This window comes from Pezoporus occidentalis, unplaced genomic scaffold (assembly GCF_034315485.1).
Source record: "Pezoporus occidentalis ecotype Australia unplaced genomic scaffold, CSIRO_AGI_Poc_V1 ctg50, whole genome shotgun sequence".
Lineage (NCBI taxonomy): Eukaryota > Metazoa > Chordata > Aves > Psittaciformes > Psittacidae > Pezoporus > Pezoporus occidentalis.
This window is the reverse complement of record NW_026915836.1, coordinates 3,463,867-3,475,232: the sequence shown is the minus strand read 5'-3', so window position 1 is coordinate 3,475,232 and position 11,366 is coordinate 3,463,867. Positions and strand designations below refer to the sequence as shown.

Genomic DNA, 11,366 nt, shown 5'->3' with positions numbered 1-11,366 from the left:
CCTGGTGGGTTTGGGGTGATAAAGGACTGAGTATTTTCCAGCACAGTGCCTGCAAGAAAACCAGAACACAAGGCAAAGCACCATCTGACAATGCCCGCTCCAAGATGAATTGGGAAGTGTGTGTTAGTGCAGCCATAAGAAACCTGATAGCATATTGTGCCTATTAACCATCTGTGAGGGAAAAGGTCATAGACCTGGGTTTTGCCACTCACCTGGAGTGCCGTCTTACCTGGCTATCACAAATCTGACAGCTGCCTTCAGCAAAGTGCTTAAAATCACTGCTCCTGAAACACATGCCCAGCTTGAGTGGAAACGGGACATGTGCTTTTGGGATGTGCTGAGACTTCTGTGGGCCGCTCCAGTGACCAGATTGGACCGCTTCAGGTACCAGGTGATGTGTAAATGTAGCAGAACGTGCCACGTAGTAAAGCCTCTGCTGCCTGGGCTTCCCTTTTTCCTGTTCACACAATTTACAGCTAAAATGCTGGGAGCTATTTGCTGTGTGCTGTTATTTTGAATAAGAATCTTCCAGGAACAGTTCATCATAAATGCAGAAACCATGCTCCATAATAACTGGTTAGGTACGCCACCTGATCCTCTCCAAGCTCCCGAGCTATTTGGTTTTATGTAACAAATCCAGAAGTGATATAGGGGTGCGCAGCATTTGCTATTCAGGTTCACATGACTGGCAGGTCTCCAAAATCACAGTAAGTGATAATTCAGATACCTGAGCTGAAAATTCTACTTCATTGACAGTGAGAGGGCTATTAGACAAACTGAAGCCATTAACAACAGGTGATCAGACAACCAGCTGCCATCAGGCTGTGTTCTGTCTAGGAAGCTCCCTGGGTACTCTGCCTGCATCTCCTTAGGCCCCGTGTTAGGCAATCCCATTCCCAACCTGAGCTAATCCAAATGGTCTAAGACTGCAAGTGAAACAGCTTGATTTAAAATGACTGTATACAACAACTGTAATCGTGAAGCATACATGGTGGTGGTGGGGTGTCCTTGGTGCATCTCCTGCTGTCCAGAGGATGCAGCTGCTCCATGTCCTAATGGTTTCAACCCAGTCCAACACAGAGCTGCTTCAAAGGTGCCATTGACAATCCATGTGCAAACAGGGCCTGAAAGGGCTCCAGGCAAGCCTGGGCTACAGTGGGGGGAGTAGGAAGGTGATGTAAAGTTGTCTGTGTCCATCAGTCTCCCCAGTCAAAGAACCCTTGAGAACTGAGTGCTCTTGCACATGCTACAGTAAGGACAGAGCGCTCGCAATGAGGATGAGTGACTCTGAGCCATGTGAAGGCCTGGGAGCTTCAGTTTAAAGCACTAAAACCCTAATGGGGCTCCCACTGTTAAACGAAACCTGCTGACTTTGAGGTGAGCAGAATGAGGCTTTTGTATCGACGTAATACAAAACAGGGATTGCCTGATGGGAAGTGAAGACTCACCGATAGCACAGGAGCAATAAAGAGCTGATCCTACTTCCATTAACTTTATTGGGAGTAGAACCAAAATATTTAAGTGGAGATTGGCATACCACATCTATCTAATCTAAAGTATCTCAGGATTTATGTTATGATATCAGCCCTGAGACAGACAGATGAAATAGTACTCCTACTACATTTAATTTATAATCTTCATCTCACTAAACTTGCACCTACCTATGGTCCCCATTACCAAAGTAGCTGAGTGGCTGCCAAGTATTTAGACATATAAATAAAATAGCAGAGACTATTTTGTTTTCTGCCTTCCTGCTTTTCCTGTAGTTTGTAAGATGCCCTGCAAGGTTTGCTCTTGTTCTGCTTAAGGTTTTGTGCGTAAGTGAATGGAACCAGAAATCTTTGGGTTGGTTTTAAACTTCTGGGGGAAAACAGATATGCCACAAAAGAGGTGCACATTTATTTCTGAATATATTGAGAGCAATTGCTATCAAAAGGGTGAGAGCAATTGCTATCAAAGGGGTAAGAGCAAGTACTAGAATCTAGCTTCAGGAGCTGTGAGAATTCCATTGCATAAGCTCACAAGCTTCCCCTGTTGGTTCACAGTCCAGACTGTTCTCACCAAAAGCCATGGGAGGTCATGCTGGTGGAAGGAGATACCTCAGTAAGCAAAGTCCAATACCCTGGACGGCTTTGACTATTAAGACAGACATTCGAGGCACACCAAAGGAACTTGTGTTACTGAGTAAATGGGATGCTGTGTTTGGAAGTTTCCAGAGCTTTCACAGGGCTCGTGCCTTCATTCCTAGATGTCATAAACAGCCATGGCAGAACTCCAAAGTCAAACAGTGCAGAGGTGTCCAGTCCATGTCTCCTGGAGGCGGCTGTGTACTTTTGACTGTCATCTACAGACAGAAAGTTGATCGCCAAGGACTGAGTAAAGATGTGCACTTCCCCTCTTTATAACAACATCCCTCCAGCCCTGAGCAGGCAGTGCTGCAGTGACCAGCTCTCCAGAGAGGTGCTCTCAGAGCACGTGGTGGTGGCTGTGGCTGGAACAAGACATCCAGTACCAAAGTTACCACTTCCTTGGGCCATGCTCTCAGCTTAGTTCTCACCGCGGTCCACGTTCATCATGCGGTGATCAGCAGCTGCATCTTGGGAGGGTTCAAGATGGAGCAACAGATGCTCTGAGACTGGTCCAAAGGGAGGAACACAAGACATTTCCAAGTGAGTCCTCCAAAGCTGGACAGAACTATATTTTCTCTTTTGTATTTCTGGCTGCTGCTAAGCTCATGAATCTCTGCCAGTGGATAAACAGATAGCCCTGGACCCTTTTCATAATTGTTTCTGGATATATCCTTCCTCAATCTTATTCTACACAAAACTTCTTGAATAGCTCATTTAAGGAGAAAACACTTGAAAAGTATATTAGCAAACTCTTTCAGTGGGGTAAACCCATCAACATGGGAAATTCAAGTTTTCAAGAGAGCCATTAAGCGTGATTAAACCTTTAAAAAGGCAGAACAATGAACGCAGCCTTGTATTTAGCAATTTCATATCTTTAATTGTACAAAGATTTTCTTTAAAAGCACAAGCCTGAAAGGAAGCTGAATGTTACAGTATTTACTGAAGGAAAGCAATGAGAGAAGGCCTGTTCACTAGCTAATGGAGTGAAGCCCAGAAATAATGACAAAAAAGCGGTAACGACTGCTCTCCAACACAACATATATAAAAGAGGGAGCCATAAAAAGGCAACAATTCTTGACTTAGCTTTGAGTTTCACAATGACTGTGATTACAGATAGCAAGTTGAAGACCATATAAGCCACGATGAAATCTAGTTGGCTTTGCAATTGAGATTCAAATGAAAAAAACAAAAAAGCAACAGGGATGTTGAATCTGTGCAGCACAAATTTTGGATGAGGTATGAGAAATGGAAAGAAAGGAAGAAAGAGAAAGACCATCAAAAAGTTCAGCAGAAAATGAATATATTCTTGCTAGTTCCACCTAATAATAAACACAGCAGGGGCCAGATCCTTAACTGAATTGAACTGGTAATGCTGGTGGTTCAGCTAGTTCGCTGTTCCTGAGGATGTGAATATCACACAGTCACACACAGCCCAGAATACTTTAGCTTGTGCCATGTCACAGCATCTTTCACACACAGAGAAAACTTTGCCTATCGGGAGCTAGAATAAAAAAGAAAAAGGGAGGCTAAAGTAAAACTGATTAAAGCATACAATAATTATATTTCTGATACATTTAATGCTAGTTTAATTATTAGTGCTACTTTAAAGAGAAATTATTTTGACATGTTTTAAGGACCTGTGTTAATTACCAGCTTTATTTTTCTTGATCAGTACTTTTAAAGAGCAGTGTTAAGATCTGATCTGCAGTTTCATGTGTACATGGCTTTCTTCATAAATGTAATGCTAAGAATATATATGCATGTACTTTTCCATGACAGAGGTATGTCATCTACCTCAGTTACAGCCTTAGACACACTTTAAATTTCAGTGGGCAGCTTTCTACAGTGCTTTTCCTAAAGCTTTTCTTTTATATTTCTATAATACCTTGAAAGTGCAACTTTTATTCATTCGTTTCTTTAGAAAACAACAAAACCAAAGTTTTTAATACTTGTGGTTCTAGAGAAATAATAATTAAAAAAAACTAAACAAAACAAAAACCAACCCTGAAACTTAAAGATACAAAGTCCAGAAGACAAATGGAAAGAAAAAAAGTATAGAAATTGTGTAAGTATAGAAATTGTGGAAGTATAGAAACTGCAAAAGCATAGAAATGGCATAAGTATAGAAACTGCAACCTGATGGCTAGTGACAGGAGAGCATCAGTCCAATATCGGTGGTCCTGGGCAGGGGCATGTAATATATGGCATGCTACAAACCTATCAAACTCCCAGGGAGGAGGATGACTGAGGTTTAATGCTCTCAGATGGAAAGATTGAGCATAACCGTATTAGCTCTGTGAGGAGTTCACCTAAACAAACGTATTGCACTTACACAGAGTAATATAAACTGCAAGCCTGTTGTTTAAATTCATGACTACTTGCATGAGCAATGAAATAAAACCAAGGAGTTGAGGAGGAACGAGGGGGTAATGTACAAGTGGCAGCGTGCTGGTGGACAGAAGGACAATGAAAATGGGTACCATTTCAAAGACTACAAAATCCGGTTAGGAGTGTGTGACAAACATATGAGAAACTCTAATGCATACCATGGAACTAGCTGATTGCTGATGATGGCCATATGGGATATGTCTGATAGAGATGATCAGCGTAAAGGATCAGATGAAAATGCTGTTACAGAGCAGACAGAATTGCAGACTCATCCACTGAATATTTTCCTTTGGAAGAAAGACAACCTGGTGGACAAAGACAGATACAATCCCTTCTTCAGGTGTGTATTGAATATGAAGAGTGGTTTGTGAGCCGGATTGATAGCTTGCTGGTAGATCTGTTGGCTTAATATGTTACCTGTCTCTCTGCAAAATCTTGCCTTATATCATGATAACGCTCATTAGAGCATCAGGACTGTAGTAATAATGTTAATCCTCTTTGCAGCAGTGAAATGATGGAACATATATACCCTTTAGACTAGTCTGGGTTATCCTGGGATTTCCCAGCTCTCTCTGGACCAGTGTATAACTCAATGCAAAACAACCTGCTTAAACCGTGGAAGAAAGCTTTAGACCTGCTCCAGTATCGGGCATAGTCCCTCTCTCAGTACGGGGCTGGACTAGAGACTTCCTGAGGTCCCCACCAACCAGCTTTTCTGTGCCTTGGTCATGATATCCCATCTCCAGTTAGACAGGCACACACTCTTCAATGGTTGCCATCTACCCCATTGGTGATTTGGTATTTCCTTTGCTTTGATTGTGTAAATAAGTTAAACAGAGATGATCCTGCAAAGATTATCTTGGTTTTTTTTTGGCATGGTAAATGGACAACAAGCACTGAGACCAGAAAATCCCAGTGCTGAATTAGAGCAGGTGCCTGAAGCTGGGGAATCCTTGCTTTGGGAAATGCCCCCCCCCTCCCCGAGACTTACCAAGTGGGCATAGCTGTTAGAAGAGTCCAGCTTTGGCTATTAATTTTGGAACACTTACTTACATTTTCAATTAAAAAGATGGTTCAAGCCTAGATTGAGGACTCCTGATACCTCTGAAAATAACAGCCAAAGTTGAGCCATACTTCTGATCAGAAGCACTGCTAACAGCTGTAAAACAATGTACTGATACTTCCTGTAGGCACACTAGCTCTGGAAATGTTGACTGGAAGCATCATTGCAAAGCTCTTGCCTCACAAATAAAGAAGAGGACACCCCCTGTAATTTAGATTTTGCAGCCTGCCATCAATTAAGTTGTATGAAAATCACTAGTCTGAATAGAGTGCTTGTGTGGGAAAGGTGAATGAAAATGCTTACAATGCGCTACGTACGCTGAGGTTTTCTAATCAAGAAACAGTGCAAATACAGAGTTCCACTGTCTAAAAGAAAAGCAAACTAAACCTGATTTCTCTGTGCCACAGTCCTCAACAATGGTAATAACATGCACTTAAGCAGGGTGATATTTTGTGATGACAGTGAAAAAATTACATCCTTACATAAATGAAATTATTGATTTGTGAATGCTACATCCTTGACACTCCCAGGACTGTGCCCTTTTTTTCTCCCAATGAAACACTTAGGCAATTATTCTTTATGCTTAAGGGAGGAACGCCTGGGTGTACAATGGTTTCTGCATTAGTGAAGTTGCCGTGATATCGTTTGCTGTTTGCCTCTACTAACTTGTGGTGACCAGAAGCCATTATATCCAACAGATACAATGGCAACCAGGAACATTACTCTCACAATACTGAAGAATGCAAATGCATTATCTCATGACCTCCAAGGATATGGTATGTGGCACTGCTGTTCAAAAAGTTTTGAAACTGGTTTGCGATGTGTTTATGTCTACTTGGTCATAGACAATTACTCCTGTAACTCGTGTTGTTTTGAGCTCCGAGGGGAATGAGTGGCTCACATACATGATCCTTAAAAACACGTTCATATCAGGAGCAGGAGGGCTCGGAGGGAGCAGGTGGAGGAAGCGTAAGAGAAATGAGCTATTGTGGGTCGGGAGTGAAATAAAAGCTTGGTCACATGGGAAAACAGCAAACAAGGCAGCAAAGCTGTTGAAGAGATTTTTTAGCTCCCCAAGGGACAATAATAGTTAAACAAAGGTGATTGAAAAAGCACACCCCAGACCTCCACTAGCCCTTCACCAGTGGTGGTCCATCGTATCTTGTCCTTGTGCAAGCTGAGCCTCTCTGGCTCAAGGAAGGTGCCTTTGCTTAAACTAAGCCTGAATTTGGCCCAGCAAAGCAAGGGAGAGAGGTGTACTACTGGAAGAGCACAGCTAGAAGCCCACACTGAAAGACAGGAACTGCCAGGGTGGAAAATACCCTGGATGGATTAGGCCACCAAGATCATAAATGGTAACTGTGCCCTGTGTCTACCACATGGGTGTGAGTGACCATGACTGAAACCTAGATCAAGATGACATTTGCATCATTTTTTATTTCTTTTGGTTTTCTCTTCATTATCTTATTGTAATGAAATGGTAAAACCATCTCCATACCATAATTGTGCCTTTCTTATATCAGCAAGTTGGCAAACAAATTTGACCTTCAGCCTTTGTTCTATTGTTAGTGTTTTTAGGGTCACTGGAGCCCACAGTTTCCTAGCTTTGCTTTATAATGCATGATTTAGAATAAAGCATTCCCAGCTTTTTTTCACCTTCGTTTTGCTCTCACACACACATATACAGACATGATTCCATTTCTGCTGGATCCTTCTGCTTTCTACTGGTTCCTTCTCCTGGACCTTTTATCCAAGCAAGTTTTAAAGACCCCAAATGAAATGCTGTTTCAACATTATCACTGCCAACAGCAGCACAGAAAAATTAAACAGGTTGTTGCTTTCTAAGAAAATGCAACCAAAATTTGAGCTTTCTTACTTATTGCCTATTTGTATTCTCTGATATATCATTGATCCCAAATTCAAAGTGCATCTTTGGCTGCCTATGGAATACTCTGGGATGACCAGTTGCCACGCAAGAAGTTGCTCTCTGCCTCCTGATTTCCCTGATGCTCTGGAGCAGGATAAATCCTGTCATGTGGACACCTGGAACAGCACATGCTGCTGGAGGGCACAGCAGAAACTCCATCAGCACAAGGGCAAAGGCTCTACAGCATCTCTGGTGCAGCACCTCTGCATAATCTCTCTGCACTGGGAGAAGTATGGCATCCTGGCATTCAGGGAGTGGGGAGAAACAAACATCTCCCATTCCCTTGCTCCTTTGAGGAAGCATATGAGGAAGGGACCCATTTTCTGGCTGCAGAAAAGGAGCAGCTCATAGGGCCAAGTGTCTGGTGGAAAGTTAGGGCACATTTCTGCAAGCAACTGACAGAAAGGGAGTGCAAAAAAGAAAATGACATGGATTAGATCAAATGAAATCCCAATGGAAGTTCAGAGAAGTGCATCAGGCCCTCAATCCATGCTTTCTTGAATTGCCTACTGAAGTGCCAGCTACGGGGACCGTTAGAAATGCCTACAGAGGAAGGCAGAAATGAGTATGTCCATAATGACACATACATCTAAAAACAGACTCAAATACTGTGAGATCCTCTGTTGGATAGTTTCTAAATCACAGGTAACAGGAGCCACACAAGTGCGCGAGCAGCCTGAGGAAGGTGGCTCCTTCGAGGCTCTTCAGGAACCCTGCCCCACGATCAGAAAAACTACCATTGCACAAGGCTATTAGGGGCTGGGCTGTTTCAGTGGGGCTAAGAAGTACTGCCAGTCAGTGTGCTTTTGGCTTAGGAAGGTACTACTAGAAAACTAGCCTTTAAGAAGGGGAACAAGCTTCTGCAAAATGATTGCCAGCATGGAAACATTCTATTTCTTGTGACAACTCCCATGACATTTACCCTGCACAGAGGAGGATTAAAATATTGGGGAAAAGCATTGTGAGAAACAGAAAACAGAAGCAATACTGATTCAGCAAAAGGGGAACATTTCCCCCATCTCTAAACTTCTTTTCTCATCTGACTGAAGCTGGATGCATGCACAAGAATTTTGTTGGACCAAGACTATTGTATCTGTGACACCAGGTCAACCTGTGGCTCAGGCAGTCGCTCATGCACTAAACTTGCATGGAAAGATGCTGGAAACCCCATAAGGAAACATGTTTATAAGCAAAACGACAGTATTTCTTTTTTCCTCATGAATTTAACATTACTTTCAGGTACAAAGGATGAATCTACCCTGTCTTGACTTTGTTTGAAACAATAGGCTTACTTTATTTGTGTTTCACCCAGTTCCACTTTGTATTTTAATGACAAAAATGTGGTTTCTACCACATTTGTGGGAACTTACCCACTACCAGGACCCTGCCAAAATGGTCCAAGCAAGGACACCGAATGACTCGTCATTTCCATCCCTGTGCCAAGGGACAGCAGCAGTTCCTGTGAGAGCTGGTGAGACTGTAATGGCTGGGAAGGAAATCATTCCCAAGGTGTCCTTAGGAAAATGATGAGAGAGGCAGGCAGTAATTTGACATGAGAAAGTATGGGAAAGCCGGAATGGGTGCATCTGTGGCATTCAGGCAGGGCGGTTTTTGTCATCATTGGGTTTGGGGGCATTTTTAACACCCATATGGAAGGATAATGCAGTATATGGATGGCAGTGAATATAAGTGGCTTGAAAACAAAATAAACAAGCACTTGACCAAAGACACTTTGTGGATACAATTGCTAATCCAATCCAGTGGAGATGGGTTTCACAAGGGCCTCCTCTTGTCCTGAAACATCTTATTCTCCTTGTTAAAAGGCATTTAAAAGAACAAAATACTTTTATTAAAAATGCTTTTCAGGGCTAAATGACGTTAAGAGCATTTTCTATAGCTTGCATTGCTATTTAGGAGAGCATGTTATTTCTTTTTAATTTGCTCACTCATTCCTGAATAACTTTTCATAGGACTCCAGACACTGCAGTGTGACAGCTAAACCAAGGAGCATCGGATGCGATGGAATTGCTCTACAAGCAACCTTGCCAAAGGCCCTTTTGCTGCACAAAGCTGGCTCTATCTTTGTATATTGAGGGAGCTAAATCAATGTTAAATGCTTGGCTCTTTTCACAGGACAATGACCAGGACCTAAGCTTCGTCCTTCCTTTTTGATTGACACTTGAAACGTTGAGTTGGAATCAGCCAGAGGCACTGCTACAAGCTTGAAGCCTCTGCTGGGGATAACAACTGGTGACATCTGCAGAAAGGCCGACAAAAGGCAGTTGAAAGCCGTGTTTGTTGCTTTCCCCTCTCAGATCTCCTCTCTTTCATGGAGCTCCTTACTTGCTTTAATATTATGATTCAGCACCTGGCTCTTTTGAACCTTGCTTTAAACTTCAAAAGGCGAGGTGGTATTAACAAACATGAAACGAAAAAGTGGCAGTAGTTTGATTTACTGTTGTCGTCTTATCAAGGGGGTTTTTTGTCACCAGCTGCCACTTTCTGTCATCTTTGGAACCATTATCATTTCTCTAAAATCTAAAAGACTCCACTTAATAACAGCTTTGAATACAGGCAGGATCAGTAACCTATACAGTTCTGGGATGACAGAACCATCAAATGACAAGAAAGATGTTGCCAAAAAAAAAAAAAAAACCTTTTAAAAAAATAAAAAAAAAAAACTAAAAAAAAAAAACCAACCCAAAACCCAACAATAAAACAAATAAAAAAGCTGTAGTACTTCTAAGTGACCTTGATTTCAGAATTAAACAAATCACGCGCAATTCCATTGTTCTTGCTGGATACGTTCTGCACTTTCCTTGCAACATTTCTTTTTTGTTCTCAGGACTAAGGGAAAACAAAGCCAAGGCTTCCAGAAAAACTGCTCAGCACACAACAAGCACTTGGTATCACATGAGCACTGTAAGCTCCTCACTTGTAAAAGCGCCAGTGATAATTGCCAGTCTTGTTTCACTGCTGTCCTAATGCAGCAGCTTTCATTCAGCCTGAGATGGAGCCCTGAAAGCTGCTTCGCTAGGGCAGACTCACTGGTAGAAAATCTATTTAACTCTCACTTTTACAGCACTTTTCCATGTTTCTCGGCTGTCTTTCCCAGTTTCAGAACCTGAAATACCCCTGCGCCTTGCTGAGTGGGTTTGCCCATCACTGCTTTCCAGGTTCAGGTAAAAGCAAGCAAATAAATGCAAACAAGTTTTTGACCACAAACCTACTGTGCTTTCTTTCTTGTCACCTCACTGTCCTCTATAGGAAACTCATCCTTGCCCCTTTCATTGGTTGTTTTATAATGGTATACATGATGAACCTACTAGGAAGGAGAAATTCCTCCTGGTACCTTCTAAACTCATAACTCATTTGATGAGCATCTCATTACCAGCACTGACCTTTATCTTACAGAGATTTGAACCTTAACGTGTGCTTCTGTGCGTTTTGGTAGTCGCTTCTGCCTGTGCAAAAAGAGTGAAAATTGCCAAAGGTATCCCCTCTCCTGTCCCCAGCAAAGTGTTTTCCTTCCCACTAGCTATGTGCAATGCAAGGCAACAGGGAAAAGGCTGCTCCAAAAGGTTTTCCCCCAGCACCTCATTGGCCAATCTCCCTGCCGCTGCCCATTGACCCCTTTCCAGACCCTTTTCATCACAGGAATCCGTGGTAGTTTAGTTTCAGCATCTCTTGCTAAAATGAGAATGAAAACAACAAAGTGAGAATCCCCTGGACTGTGAAAATGCTGATGGAAAAACACGATTGCCAGAATCCAAAGTTGATTTCTTTTGGATTGGGATATGACAAAACTCATACAAAAATGAGAGGAGGATTGCTAAAAATACCCATTATCTTGTGACGG

The 11,366-nt window shown here is 42.3% G+C and overlaps 1 long non-coding RNA gene across 1 annotated transcript; it reads left to right on the top strand.

The window, feature by feature from the left end:
- Nucleotides 1-230: 230 nt before the first annotated feature.
- On the top strand, nucleotides 231-10,202 carry LOC134173250 (uncharacterized). The gene is made up of 3 exons (XR_009968189.1): nucleotides 231-384; nucleotides 6,279-6,356; nucleotides 9,478-10,202. It is a non-coding gene; the product is annotated as an uncharacterized LOC134173250 (long non-coding RNA).
- The last annotated feature ends 1,164 nt before the right edge of the window (nucleotides 10,203-11,366 follow it).